Genomic DNA, 14,318 nt, shown 5'->3' with positions numbered 1-14,318 from the left:
TGTTGCTTGCGAAGAAGATCTGGCAGCTTTGAGGTCTAGTCCCGATCTGCCGGAGCGACCGCCTTATATACCCGACTTCCACGCGATACCCCCACACGGTCATGCGTGTTGCAGTGAGGTAGGCCGCGACTCTCAATCAGCGGCTCTTAATCCGCGGCTCGGGGATTCGAGCGCCATCTGTTCCAGAATACGCATCGATGTCTTTTTCGCTTGTGTTCATTTAGCAAAGTCCAGTGTGATATTCTTTTCTGAAATTTTGTATAATTGATCTGTCAAATTAGTGAAAGCTAGACCCAGTATTAATCAAAACAGCATTTCTGCGCGGTGTGCGCAACACGCGGTCCCGGCCGCCATCTTTTCATTGCAGCATGTTCCTCTCCGCAATGTCGGATCCCGATTCTGGCGGATCTTTCCCTTTTCCTCAGCCTTCCTCTTCCCCTCCTCCTAATTCTAATCTATATAATATGGAAACAGAGCTTGCTGTTAAAATACTAAATGATATTTTTAGCTCGTATCCGCTCATCCCTCCTTCGGATGACGATGGATTACTAACGGACGAGACAATGGATTCGGATAATTCGCCGACTTTTTCAACAAAAGCATCCATACCGTCTGCAGACTCCCCGGAATCGACTCCGACTAACCGGATAAAGAAATTGGATTCAAATAAAAACTCTCTTGTGGTAAGTCCCAACAATAGTGCGACCGAACGAGGTGTCTCTCTCCCTTCTTCTTTACTTTCTAACCCCCCTTCCTCATCCAGTAAATCTTCCTCTAATCGTAAATGTTCCTCCAGTTCGGATGACTTTTCCAACTCTCTTCCCACAAGTAACGACATCAGTGCCAAAAAGCTACAAAAGACTGATTTATCTCTTACGATTTCCGAGGCCTCTTTGGCTAACAAATATGAAAACAATGCTCAAGGTCCTTTCGACGTAATAATCCAATCTAAAGACAACTCTTCGCTGCAGCCTCTTATCATCGGTAAATTAATCACAGGAACCTTTAAACTTGATCTCATTGAAATTAGAAAAATGGGATATTCTAAGATTCTCGTCCAGTTGAAATCCAGTAAAGCAGCTAATTTATTTGTCAAATATCCAATTCTAAAGGATAAATCTTTAATTGCATTCATCCCTACATTTAGAACTCATAGACAAGGAATCATCCGTGGCGTTCCTCTTGATCTCTCCAAGGAAGAGATCACCAAAGAGATTATCTCACCTTTTGAGATATCCTCCATGCGTAGACTCAATCGCAGAGCTCTAACCCTCATAATCCCTCTGATGTAAATTATGTGCCCTCTAAAACGGTTGCGATAACATTTAAGGGGCAAGCCCTTCCCAAATATCTCCATTTATTCTGGGTTAGATACGAAGTCCATACCTTCGTGACCAAAGTTCCCTCTTGTTCTTCCTGTCTACGGCTCGGCCACTCTCTTACCCAGTGTAAAAGTAGTCTTCGTTGTTCTTACTGTGGAGAAAACAGGCACGCGGAAGACGCTCAATGTCCTAAATCTAATCTCTCCCCCACCTGCGCGAATTGTCGCGGCCCTCATAAACCCAACGACCCCTCTTGTCCTGAATTATTTAAACAAAAACAAATACGAGAACTTGCTGCCCAGTGTAACATTCCTTTTATCGAAGCGAAAAATATAATTCATAATCTTAACGGCCACCTTCATGATAATCCTCAGCTTGATTTTCACAACTTTCCCGAATTATGTTCTATCCCCTTATTTAACTCTTCTCCCCAGTCCTTCTCCCCTCCCTTTACATCCTCTCCCCCTACGTCTTCATCTCCCTTGAGATCCTTCGCACATGCCGTTAAATCCCTCTCTCAAAATTACACCTCCCTTTTTCCCAATCCCCCTTCCCCTTCTTCTTCCTCTCCCCCCTCCAAAATATTCATAACTCCACTAAAAGCGCCAAACAAAACCTTCACACAAATAATAATCATCATAATAGGAACAGTATCCCTCTTCCCCCCGCCCACTCATCTCCCTACCCCCTGCTATTATCCCCTAATGGTAGAGAATCTCAACCTACACCCGGTATTGTCCTTAACCCCTTTCCCTCTCTTCACTCTCCTCCATCCCCCTCCGCCCTTCTCCATTCCCCCCGCCTATTCTTTCCCCCTCCCTCTCCTTCTTCTTCAATTTCCCCTCTTCCCCTCCTTCCCTCTCTCAAAATTTTACCTTAACACTCTCATTGAAAATTACTCCCTCCTCTTACAGTCTCTCGGCATCCTTGAAATTATCCGCACTCTCCTAACTCTCTTGTTTGCTTTTCAAATTTAAAATTATCTGAATGAACCCTCTACGGGACTTGCAACTAAATTTCTCTATGAATATTCTCCAATGGAATTGCCATTCTATTTCCAACAAAATTGATCTCCTTCGCAAATCAGCTCTTGACTTCGGTCTCCATATTATTGCCTTATCCGAAACCTGGCTCAAACCTTCACAGCATCTCTCGATAAACGATTTTCAAGTTCTTAGGAAAGACAGCGATACCCGTAATTCTGGAGGACTACTCCTTGCTATTAACAAGCACATTCCTTTCAAACTAATCACGGATTCCTTCTCTATTCAAGGCAAGCTTGACTCTATTAGAATCATTATCCCCCTTGCACAGGAATCCCTCCTTATCCTTTCTATATATAGATACCCTCAAAATTCTTTCTCTATTGAAGACTGGAATAATCTATTCTCTTACTGTTCTTCTTTTGCTCATTCTGCGATTATTTTGAGTGATTTCAATGCTCGCCACTCTTCTTGGAGATGTGAAAGAAATAACTGTTCCGGCATCTCTCTTTTAAACTCAGCTTCCGCTCATTCTTTCAGATATATTAACGACGGATCTCAAACTTTCCTTTCTCGTCCCGATCAGGCTAAATCTGCTATTGATCTAACTTTCATTTCCCCCCCTTCTTTTTTAACGTTAAATGGCAGGTACTCGAAGACTCCTTAAACAGTGATCTCTTTCCTCCATTGACTGCTCTTATCAAAAGCGCCCTTTCTTCTCTTGCAAACTTAAATGGTCTGAACCAGATAAGAAATCCTTTATAGAAGCTCTTTCAGTGAACTTCCACGACCTAACATCCTCTCTCCAAAACTCCTCCCTCTCTCCTAATGAAAGATTCAACATCTTTTCTTTTTTTTTTGCTAAATCTTCTTCCTTCTTATTCTAACAGTAAACCTTTAAACAAAGAAAAAATAAAAACAATAGCATCAATAAGAATAACTTACACAAGATCTCCCCTATCTCATCCCACCCCTCTGCCCCTCCCTCCTACTTATTCTTCCCCTAAACCTCCGGTTCCCTGGTAGAACGAGGACTGTGAGAAGGCTCTCTCTGAGAGGAAGCTAACCCTCCTGTTATACAGGCTTCTCCGTCGGTTTCATCGAACTTAGAAGACAGGAAGCCATTATCAAAAGAACCCTCAAAAAAGTCAAAAGAACCGGCTGGCACTCCTTTTGCGTTTCTCTTTCCCACACCACCTCTATTTCGCAACTCTGGTGCATGATTAAACGTTTTAAGCGAAGACACCTAGGACTTCTTCCCCCTCCCCCGTCTTCAAACTTTGAGACTCCTTCCTCTGTTCAGCTTTTAATCAATACTCTCTGTCCTTCCTCTTCTTTACATAAAATTTATTTCTCTTTAGATGATTTTTCCCCTCCCGCCTCTTCTTTACCTTCCTGCACCGTCTTCAACGATCCCTTTTCCTTAGATAAGCTCCGTATAATCATTAACAACCTAAGAATCCGTTCTTCTCCCGGCTTGGACAAGATTGATTATCAATTAATCTCTCTTCTTCCTCTGCGCTACCTTAAGATACTTATTGATATCCTTAATAGCATTCTCGAACATTACCTCCGTCTTGGTCGCACTCTCTAGTCTTTCTGATCCCCAAAAGCTCACCTAATAAATTTCGTCCGATTTCTCTCACTTCTTATTGTCTCAAACTCCTGGAAAGACTAATTCTTTCTCGTTTTGACTGGTGGGTAGAGAAAAATCATTTCCTTCCTTCTTATCAGTCTGGCTTTAGGAAAAACAGATCATATCAAGATAACCTTGGAATCCTTTTTTCCGAAATATATATAAAGGTTTCGCCAAAGACTACATCATCATCTACATCTTTCTGGATATAGCTGGGGCATTTGATAATGTCATCCCCAATTTACTAATCAAAGATTTAAAAGAATTGAGCATCCCTCCGAAAGTCTGTCTCTTTGTATATAATCTCATTTCCTGTAGAGAACTACAATTTGTCATTAACGGTGAACTCTTCAACACTTTTTACACATACAAGGGCGTTCCTCAGAGATCCATCTTAAGTCCGCTACTATTCAGCATATATGTATTCAAAATCCACAAGTACATATCCAATGAATGTCAAATTGTTCAGTTCGCCGACGACATTGCGATATTCACATTATTCCTGTCCTTCTTCTCAAATCAAAATCTACAGCAAAAAGCTTGAATCCTCCCTCGCTAAACTCTCTAATTTCCTTAACTCTAAAGGACTCAATTTCTCACCTGAAAAATCTGCGCTCATGACCTTCTTTAGAACAAAATCCACTCCTTTGCTCCTCTCATTCAACTCAACGGTCATATGATTAGATCTGTCTCTTCCTTCAGATTTTTAGGTGTTTTTCTTGACTCTAAATTGCTTGGACATTCACATATTAATTTTTTAACACAAAAGGCCAACAAACTTATCAACGTGATCAGATCGCTGTGTGGTACTTGGTGGGGCTCTGATCCTCGGCTTCTCCTTGGAATCTACAAATCTCTTATCAGAGGCAGCATTGAGTACGGATGCCAATTTCTTCCCATCTATCACTCGTCCAAAATTGAAAAGTTAGAAAAGATTTAAAGGAGAGCTATCAAAATTTGCCTCGGTCTGAGGTCGTTAACTCCTTCGAATGTTGTCCTCGCGGAATCCGGTATACCTCCACTCAATCTCCTTTCAGAGAGATACATCCTAAAATCTTTCGCCTCCTCCGACAATCCAATCATAGACTCTCTGTATGATCTACAAATCTCTCTTCTCCAAAGAAATAATCATCAAATCTCTATTAATTTTTCCCTATACCATGCTTTTCTTAAACTCAAAAAATATAAATCTTATATCTCCTCCTTTGAAGGCCCCCCTGCCTATAGCTTTTCTTATCAATCCTCCATCCATCTTCCGAAAACTGCTTTTACACCTAAGAACCTTGTTGACTTCCTTAGGAAATCCTCCCTCCCTCAAATCACTTTCATGTCCTCCCTTAAAGAATACATCTCTGATCGAATAATCTTTTTCACCGACGCTTCTAAATCTCTTTCAGTTATCTATGTGGGTTTTTCGATTTACTCTCCCTCTCTCAAAATTCAAAGAATGTACAGAATTACTTCATACGCCTCTATTTTTACAGGAGAAGCTCTAGCCATTCTATTTTGTATTGAAATCATCATTTCCTAACAAATTCGCTCCTCCTCCATCTTCACCGACTCGCGTAATGTCGTGGAAGCTTTAACATTCCTCAAATCTGGCAGGGAACTCAACTGCCTTATTTTTGCCATTAAGGATTATGGACTATTAAGGAAGTTGAGGATAGCTGAATCCTCACATCTTGACATTATTATTGTCTGGGTTCCCGCCCACGTAGGAATCCTTGGCAATGAGACGGCTGATCTCTTGGAAGAGAGCAATCGGTTCAGGTACAACCCTTCCCAATACCATTCCTTGTACTGACTTCTTTCATCTCTTTAACGAAAATCTTAAGATTTCCTTCCTAAACTATCTTTCTAGTAAACCTACTGGGAAGGATTACTTTAGATGTTATTTTTCTCCTCCTTTTCACGCGCCCTGGTACTATAATTCCGGACTTAAGAGAGAGAGAGAGAGAGAGAGAGAGAGAGAGTCACCACTTTCTGTCGCATGCGTGTTGAGCATTATAATCTCAACGCTAACCTTTATAAATATAAAATAGTTTCATTTCTCTGCTGCAACTACGGATTTCCGCGACAGGATATTGAACACATCCTCTGGGATTGCTCTTCCCTCAATTCTAACCGCCCCCCTCTCCTCTCCTCCCTTCAATCCATACTCAACCCCCCCCTTTCAATTATCTTTTCTCCTTAAAGATCCGTCTCCTTCTGTTGTTAACTCTATCTACTCCTTTTTACTCTCTAACAACCTTAGAATTTAATGTAATTATCCATCTTTCCTTTTTATGCACAAGATATTCCTTCATATCTCTTATTATCTTCCCCCTCCCTCTCTTTTGCTACTTTTCCACTGCCCTTCACGTACTCTTAGACGCTTCATTTATATCTCACATACTCCTTCAATCCAGGTCTCATCCTTAACTCCACCTAAAGTAACTTCAACCAAATCAAAATCGTGAACAAAAACTCAAACTAAAGCAAATCAACCTTGGAGTCAACTTTACACTGGCCGTAAGGGCCTTCGCACAAGGTGTTCCGTATCGCATTACGTTACGTTAAGTATAGATCATAAATTTAACTCCGTACGTAAACTTAAACTTCAGTCAACGCACAGAAAAAATCGTAACGTAAAGACATATCGTTTCTTTTATAGAACACAACACATTATCTGTAAATATTTCTGCGTGTAAACGTACGTGTGTGTATGCTTTTATTGTGTTGGTTGTGTAATTTTTTTTATTTTTTTATCACGTGTTGTATTTCTCTTTTATTTCTACCTTTAAGTTTTTTTAATTTTATTTTTATATTTTTTTGTTTATAATAAACAATTACTATGTCGAGTCAGTGCCCTGTAGATAGTTATTATAATAAGTGCGTGTACAAAGAATGTAAGAATGGGAGATTTTCGCATGGGAAACGGCTATTTCGATTTCCAATGCAGAAGGATACAAGATGCAATACATGGATACGCAATACAGGTATGTTTTTGTGCAATAATTGTCATTATTTTATTAATTTTTTGTCTTTTCTGTTCCCAAATTCAATACATATTATTTGATATTATTTCATAAAATAAAAATTAAAAAAAACGATAACAGAGAGATACGAACTCGGGTCAGCGCCGTGACAAGCAGTCATCTTACTTGCACTACTATGCGCTATTATGAAGTAGCGCTTTATCGAATTGATTATAACCAACACTGACATAAAAAATTTTTTTTTACCAAACATTCGGTATATCAATTGCTATGTCAGTTTGAAGTAAGCATGTAATCGTAACTTTCATAATGTGTTGTATTTTTGTTACAGGACATACAAAGTTGGAAAACTTGTCTGCCAATACTCTTAGAAAATTGGGATTATGTGAAGATCATTTCGTTATTACATCATAACGAAGAACGTAAAAGCGCGATGAGAGAAAGGGGAAAGCAAAATCGTAAGCTCGTCGCGTGGCAGTCGCGTGGTCTGATGAGACAAAGACAGAACCATGAATTATCGGTTCTTATCCGACTGTCCATCTCTGAATAGAAGACATGAACCCTTATCATAGACACAAACCATGTTTCGTTGAGGAGAGGTTTGTGAGAGCTCGAGGGAGTACGACGTGCGCTCTGATATCTATCTGCTTATCATTATATACGTATATTGTACAACCTCCTTTTATACAAGGAGGGCATCCGCGTTTTTTATTTTGGCGGAGCATTCTGCTTTTACTCGCCGTTCATTGTGTGACTGACTGGATCGCTACAACTTGACGACGCATAATTTTGCGCAGTTCTGCGCCACGTTGCTCGGCCATCTTGGCCGGTACACGTGGAAAAATCATACAAGAGCACGGTCAGTATTCCTTCCAACATGTCCATCTAAGATCCTATAGATAATTTTACGAATGTTTCTTGTGTCTCTTTGCATGACAATGACAATAATCTTTTGTTGTCGAACTCTAACGCAGTCATTTTTTCAGATGAAGACAAACTAAATGCTATTGCTCTTTCCCCCCCTCCTTTCTCCCCATCCTCTGACTCCGTCCTTCCAATTATAAATAATCCTAATGCTAATGCATGTGTTTCTGTTTCGCAGCCACTTTCTGAATCTGTGGACTGTTCCGTCCCAGTGGTTGAGTCCGCTGTGGACGGTGATATCGTTCCACACACTTGCGAAGTGGATAAAGAATTCATTCCGTCCAAACATAAAAAGAATAAGAGGAAAAAAGATTGTAATCCTGCCTCTGCGAGTAAGCGTCAGGTATTAGGCGAGGGGGATGGTCGGTCGCTTCAAGGTAAGACCAACCTTATATCCTCTACTTTAGACAAGGACTCAAACTCGGGGGCCTCTCGAAGTCCCTCTTTGCTTGATGTAAACCGCTACGACGACAAATCTGTTGGTCCTTTTGATGTTATTATCCAGAGAAGCATTTCTAATAATACTAACAACGACAGTAGTAAAATCTTAAGGCTTTCTGTCATTGATTCCTTGGCGATTGGTTGCCTCCTTTATTTTTATAATGAAAACGACATTCAGGAATTGAAAAAAATTGGCTTTTCGAAAATTAATATCCGTTTCAAGACTTGGGAGGCGGCTAACAATCTTATTTCAAACCAAATTTTAAAAGATAAAGAATATTCTACATATATTCCATTATATCGTACAACTCGCAAAGGTATTATTCGAGATGTTTCGCTGAATCTTTCGATCGAGGAAATCTTGAGAGGCCTTGAGTCCACTGTTGATGTTGTTTCTGTGCAAAAGTTGAATAGGAGACGGGGAGGGTCCTCTCTCTTCCTCTTCTTCGGCTCAGATTCATGTAAACAGTGACAACAATAATCTGCTGATTCCATCTCGCACTATTTTGATTACTTTTAAAGGTCAGACCTTACCGGACCATGTTTGCCTGTATATCATCAGACATTCTATTACTCCATTTGTAGCAAAAACTTCTTTATGCTTTAAATGTTTTCGATTTGGTCACATTGGCGCTCAATGCAAAGGCCATGCTCGATGTATCGACTGTGGAGAGGCGAGACATGGGGATGATGGAGTTTGCTCCAGGGGGGGGCAGTGCCCCGATCTGCATTAACTGCGGCGGACCACATAGAGCTTCGGATTTTTCTTGTCCGGAGTATTCTTTTCAGAGGAGAATTAGAGAGTTCTCGGCCTATGAGAATGTGTCCCTTTCGGAGGCGGCTTCCTGTGTCCGCGGTCGGGTGCCTATTTCTGGGGAGAGCCGTCTTCGGCGGGAGGGGATATTTTCCTCGGCTCCCCCCTCGGGGGGGGGGGACATGATCTCTCGGGAGCGTCCCGTTTGGCCATGTTAATATTGACCACCGTCCCGCTTGATCACGTCCCGATTGACCACTATCCCGATTGACCACCGTCCCGATTGACCACCGTCCCGATTGACCACTGTCCCGATTGACCACGGTCCCGATTGACCACTGTCCCGATTGACCACGGTCTCGATTGACCACCGTCCCGATTGATCACGGTCCCGATTGACCACTGTCCCGAATTTCACATAGGTTTGCAACAGGGTGGAGTGGGGGCCGGGGGGGAGGGTGTGCAGCTGTGCGTGTACTTTGCAACGCAAACTGAGATTTTATATAGGTTTATAAAACTGTGGGTAACTCAATCATACCTTATGTGAATATTTAAATTATTTTTTAAATTATTTTTTTATTATTATATTTATAACTGGTTATATTAATTTAATTTTTAAATTTTTTTTTATGGTCAATCGGGATGGTGGTCAATCGGGACGGTGGTCAATCGGGACGGTTGTCAATCGGGACGGTGGTCAATCGGGATCGTGGTCAATCGGGACCGCGGTCAATCGGGACAGTGGTTAATCGGGACGGTGGTCAATCGGGATATGGTCAATAGCAACGTGGTCAATCGCAACGTGGTCAATTTCAACGTGGTCAATCGGGACGGTGATCAATATTAACGTGGCCAAACGGGTGCCACTCCACTACAAGCAATACAGGAAACCATTAAAAAACAAGCACTAATAAATTTTCAAATTGGATTACGCGACGAACTAAAAATTCTTGTGCGAGCACAACGATATACTTCGCTCCAAGAAGCGATAAATGGCGCGAGCGCGGAGGAGAAGCTTATCGGCCCGTCTGTAACATGAGCATCCGACTTCTTTAATAAAAATAAATTCGACGCTAAACACACGCGACCAACTCGAGATACCAACATACAATGTTATAAATGCGGAAAATCTGGACACTACGAACGCGATTGCCGTAGCAGTAATAAATATACATTACCAAAACCAGAGAAATCCACGCGAATAAATACTCTGAATAAATTTTGCAAATATTGTAAAAAGACAGGACACACCCATGAGGAATGCTGCAGTTTGAACGTACATCCTAAAATAAATAGCACTAATAACCGTAATTCCAAGCTGGTTAATAAAATAAAACATAAAGAAAGCGTGCGTGAGCAAAAGACTCCGCATAGACAGAGGAAAAAGAGCACCGACTCCTCAAGCGATAGCGAAGAAGAAGAGCAGGAGCAGGAAACAACTGCGACCTGCCTTAGAGTATCGCGTAACGCATGTTAAAAATATGCATGCACCACAGAAGGACGAATTTTACTGTAAATAACACTATCAATCCGCGAAGTGAAAGGCGAAAAAATCAACATGCTGTATGATTCCGGATCGACTATTTCTCTAATCAAATTAAAAAATCTAAAAGATAACGCATTGATTTGCGAAGAAAAAATTGCACTTACCGGAATAAGTGGGCATAAAATATATACATTAGGAAAAATGTACGCTACAATTAAGATTAATAACCATAAAATTAAACACGCTTTTTACATAATAAGAGACGATGTGGCGATAGAGCACGAAGAAATCTTAGGATTAGATTTCCTCACAAAGCAAACGGCAATTACCAGAAAAAACAAATAACAATAAAAGATAGCACATTAAAATTACATTCATGTAGCAAAATCATTTTGAAACCACGTAGTGAAACAATAGTACGAGCCGCAGTCAATCACAATCGGATAGGGATAGTCCGAGCCGAAGAAGCAACACCAGGAGTCTACATCGGAAACTGTCTGGTGGACACAAAAAATTTTTCATGTCCTGTGAACATGATAAACACAACAGATAAAGAGATTGAAATGCCCACTCCAATAGTCACACTAGAAAACATGGAGGAAAATACAAAGGAAATAAACAAAATAGAAACAAGAAGGAAGACTAAAAATACCATTCCTCGTAAACAACAAATTTGACAACTACTGCGAACTCAACACTTAAATAAAGAAGAAGAACGAACATTTTTAGAAATCTGCGAAGAATACAGTGATATATTCCATCTGGAAGGAGAACCACTGATATGCACCGCGACGGTCGAGCATGAGATAAGCACGCGTGCCGACACCGCGCCGGTGAATGTGAAACCATACCGATTATCCGAGAAGCATAAGGCGGAAGTAAATCGGCAAGTACAAGAAATGCTGCAAGACGAAATTATCAGGACAAGCACGAGTCAGTGGAACGCACCATTATTAGTAGTGCCAAAGAAAGCAGATGCATCAGGAAAACCGAAACTCCGAGTAGTCATAGACTTTCGGAAATTAAATGAATTAACTATAGGCGACTCATTCCCGTTGCCTAATATTACTGATATTCTAGATCAACTGGGAAATGCAAAATATTTCAATACATTAGATCTAGCGTCAGGATATCACCAGATCCCAATGGCTGAAAGGGATAAGAATAAAACAGCTTTTTCAACTCTCTACAAACATTACGAATTTAATCGAATGCCGTTTGGATTAAAGAATGCACCAACGACTTTTCAAAGGCTGATGAATTCAGTATTAATGGGAATACAAGGACTTAGATGCCTGGTCTACCTTGATGACATCGTGATATACGGATCAAGTTTAAAAGAGCACAACAAGCGATTAAAAGAAGTAATGCAAAGATTGCGAAAAACTCATTTAAAATTGCAGCCAGATAAATGCGAATTTTTACGCAAGGAGGTAATATATCTGGATCATATTATTTCCGAAAACGGAATATCTCCAGATCCATCGAAATTAACGGCAATAAAGGAATTTCCGACACCGAAAAAGGTGAAGGATATCCAATCCTTCATAGGATTAGCCGGATATTACAAAAAATTCATCGAGAATTTTTCAAAGATCGCAAAATCGCTAACAAAATTAACCAAAAAATCGGAAAAATTTATATGGACAATGGAACAGCAAGCAGCATTTGAAACATTAAAAGAAAAACTAATGACTGCACCAGTGATAAAATATCCTGATTTTGCGGAAGAATTTATTGTGACCACCGATGCCTCCGACTATGCGATCGGAGCGGTGCTATCACAAGGAGAGGTAGGCAACGACCGACCGATTGCTTACGCCAGCAGAATATTGACAAAGGCGGAACAAAACTATAATACAACAGAAAAAGAGTTACTAGCCATCGTTTGGGCAGTAAAACATTTCAGACCGTATGTCTACGGAACAAAATTCAAAATAATAATGGACCACAAACCGCTAATATGGTTATTTAATGTTAACGATCCCGGATCGAGATTGATCCGATGGAGATTAAAATTAGAAGAATACGAATATGAAATAATTCATAAGGCCGGACGAGCGAACGCGAACGCCGACGCGCTAAGTCGCATCGCGATACCCGATATGTCAATAGAAAAGGATGAAAAAATTCTGAAGATAGAAAAAGAAGAAGAAGAAGCAGACACTGATAATATAAAAACATACACAGAAGAGAAAAAACAAATATTATCAGAATACCATGACTCACCTATAGGAGGGCATGAAGGAATTGAACGAACAATTAAAAGAATCCGATTACAACACAATTGGAGAGGACTAAAGACGTAAAACAATACATCGCGAAATGTGAATCATGTCAAAAAAATAAATTATCAAAAAAAAATAAAGTTCCTTTAATAATTACCGACACACCTAATAAACTATTTGAAAAATGCGCGCTAGATATAGTCGGATCGCTAACTATTACTACTAACGGAAATAAATATTTATTAACCTTCCAAGACAATTTAAAGCTATTCCGATCCCGAATCAAGAAGTGAACACTCAGTAAGGAATTTGTTACAAAGATCATTCTTGAACACGGAATACCGGAAAAAATTTTGACAGACCAAGGAACTAATTTTATGAGCGAGATCTTTAAAAATACGTGCAAACTATTAAAAATAAATAAAATACAAACAACCGCGTATCACCCAGAAAGTAACGGCGCGTTAGAACGATCGCATCGAACGCTAGCAGAATATTTAAGACATTATATAAATGAGGACCAAACAGACTGGGACGAATGGATACCGTTTGCGATGTTCACGTAATACGACGCCGCACACCACTACAGGATATACACCCTTCGAATTGATGTACGGACATCAAGCCGAAATTCCGACAGCGTTAACAAAACGCCTAAACCGACGTATAATTATGATGACTATGCGCAAGAACTAAAAGAAAGACTACGCGCAACAAACCAACTCGCAAAAAAACATATAAAAGAAGAAAAATGAGTAGGAGTATAGGGAGAGTTCTAACTCAGGTCCTCTCAGGGGGGGTGAGGCGCGCGGGGGATTACGGTGGCGCGGGGGAATGACGTCACGCGGGACGGAGGGATTTCGGCGGCGGCGCGTGTTAGATGTTTTATGGTAATATTATATTACATGCCCAACTGATAAACAGTATTGCGTACGGACATGTTCGGTTTATAAATAATATAAACATCAGCATTTTTGAATTATGAGATTATGATCGTATAATAGAGATGTGACATTATCGTCATATCGTCGTAAACGCCTCGTAAAAAGTACGCGCGGTCCCATATATTTATCGAAAGTATAAGCAATATTGTGTCGCATGCCCGGTTGATAAATAATATAAACAAATAGTACCTCAGAATCGTCTTTCACGATTTTTTCTCGGAAGAATTTTTAACGTATCAACGCCGATGTTTGGCTGCTTTGTGCCCTTGCTTCCACCGCTCGTATATCAGCGCTTTCGCGGTACACCCCTCACCCCCGATATAAGTAATTTTAGATTTTTTTTGTTCGACGTATCCTTATCTCTCTCATTGAATTACACAGCACATAAATTTATAAACAATATAAACAAACGGCACCTCCTAGAATCGTCTTTTACGATTTTTTTATCGGACGAATTTTTAACGTATCAGCGCCGATGTTTGGCTGCTTTGTTTTCTCCTTCATATAAGAAGGATTGAAGCGCATCAAATCATCATAGTATGTGATTTGAACACCCATCGACGCGTCGGCAGTAAAAAAAAAGTATAGCGGTGTTCCGTTAGAAAGATTTTTGCGCCTATTT

Source organism: Camponotus floridanus, unplaced genomic scaffold (assembly GCF_003227725.1).
Source record: "Camponotus floridanus strain SB8 unplaced genomic scaffold, Cflo_v7.5 scaffold369, whole genome shotgun sequence".
Classification (NCBI taxonomy): domain Eukaryota; kingdom Metazoa; phylum Arthropoda; class Insecta; order Hymenoptera; family Formicidae; genus Camponotus; species Camponotus floridanus.
The sequence above is the reverse complement of the archived record's forward strand: the minus strand, read 5'-3'. Positions refer to the sequence as shown.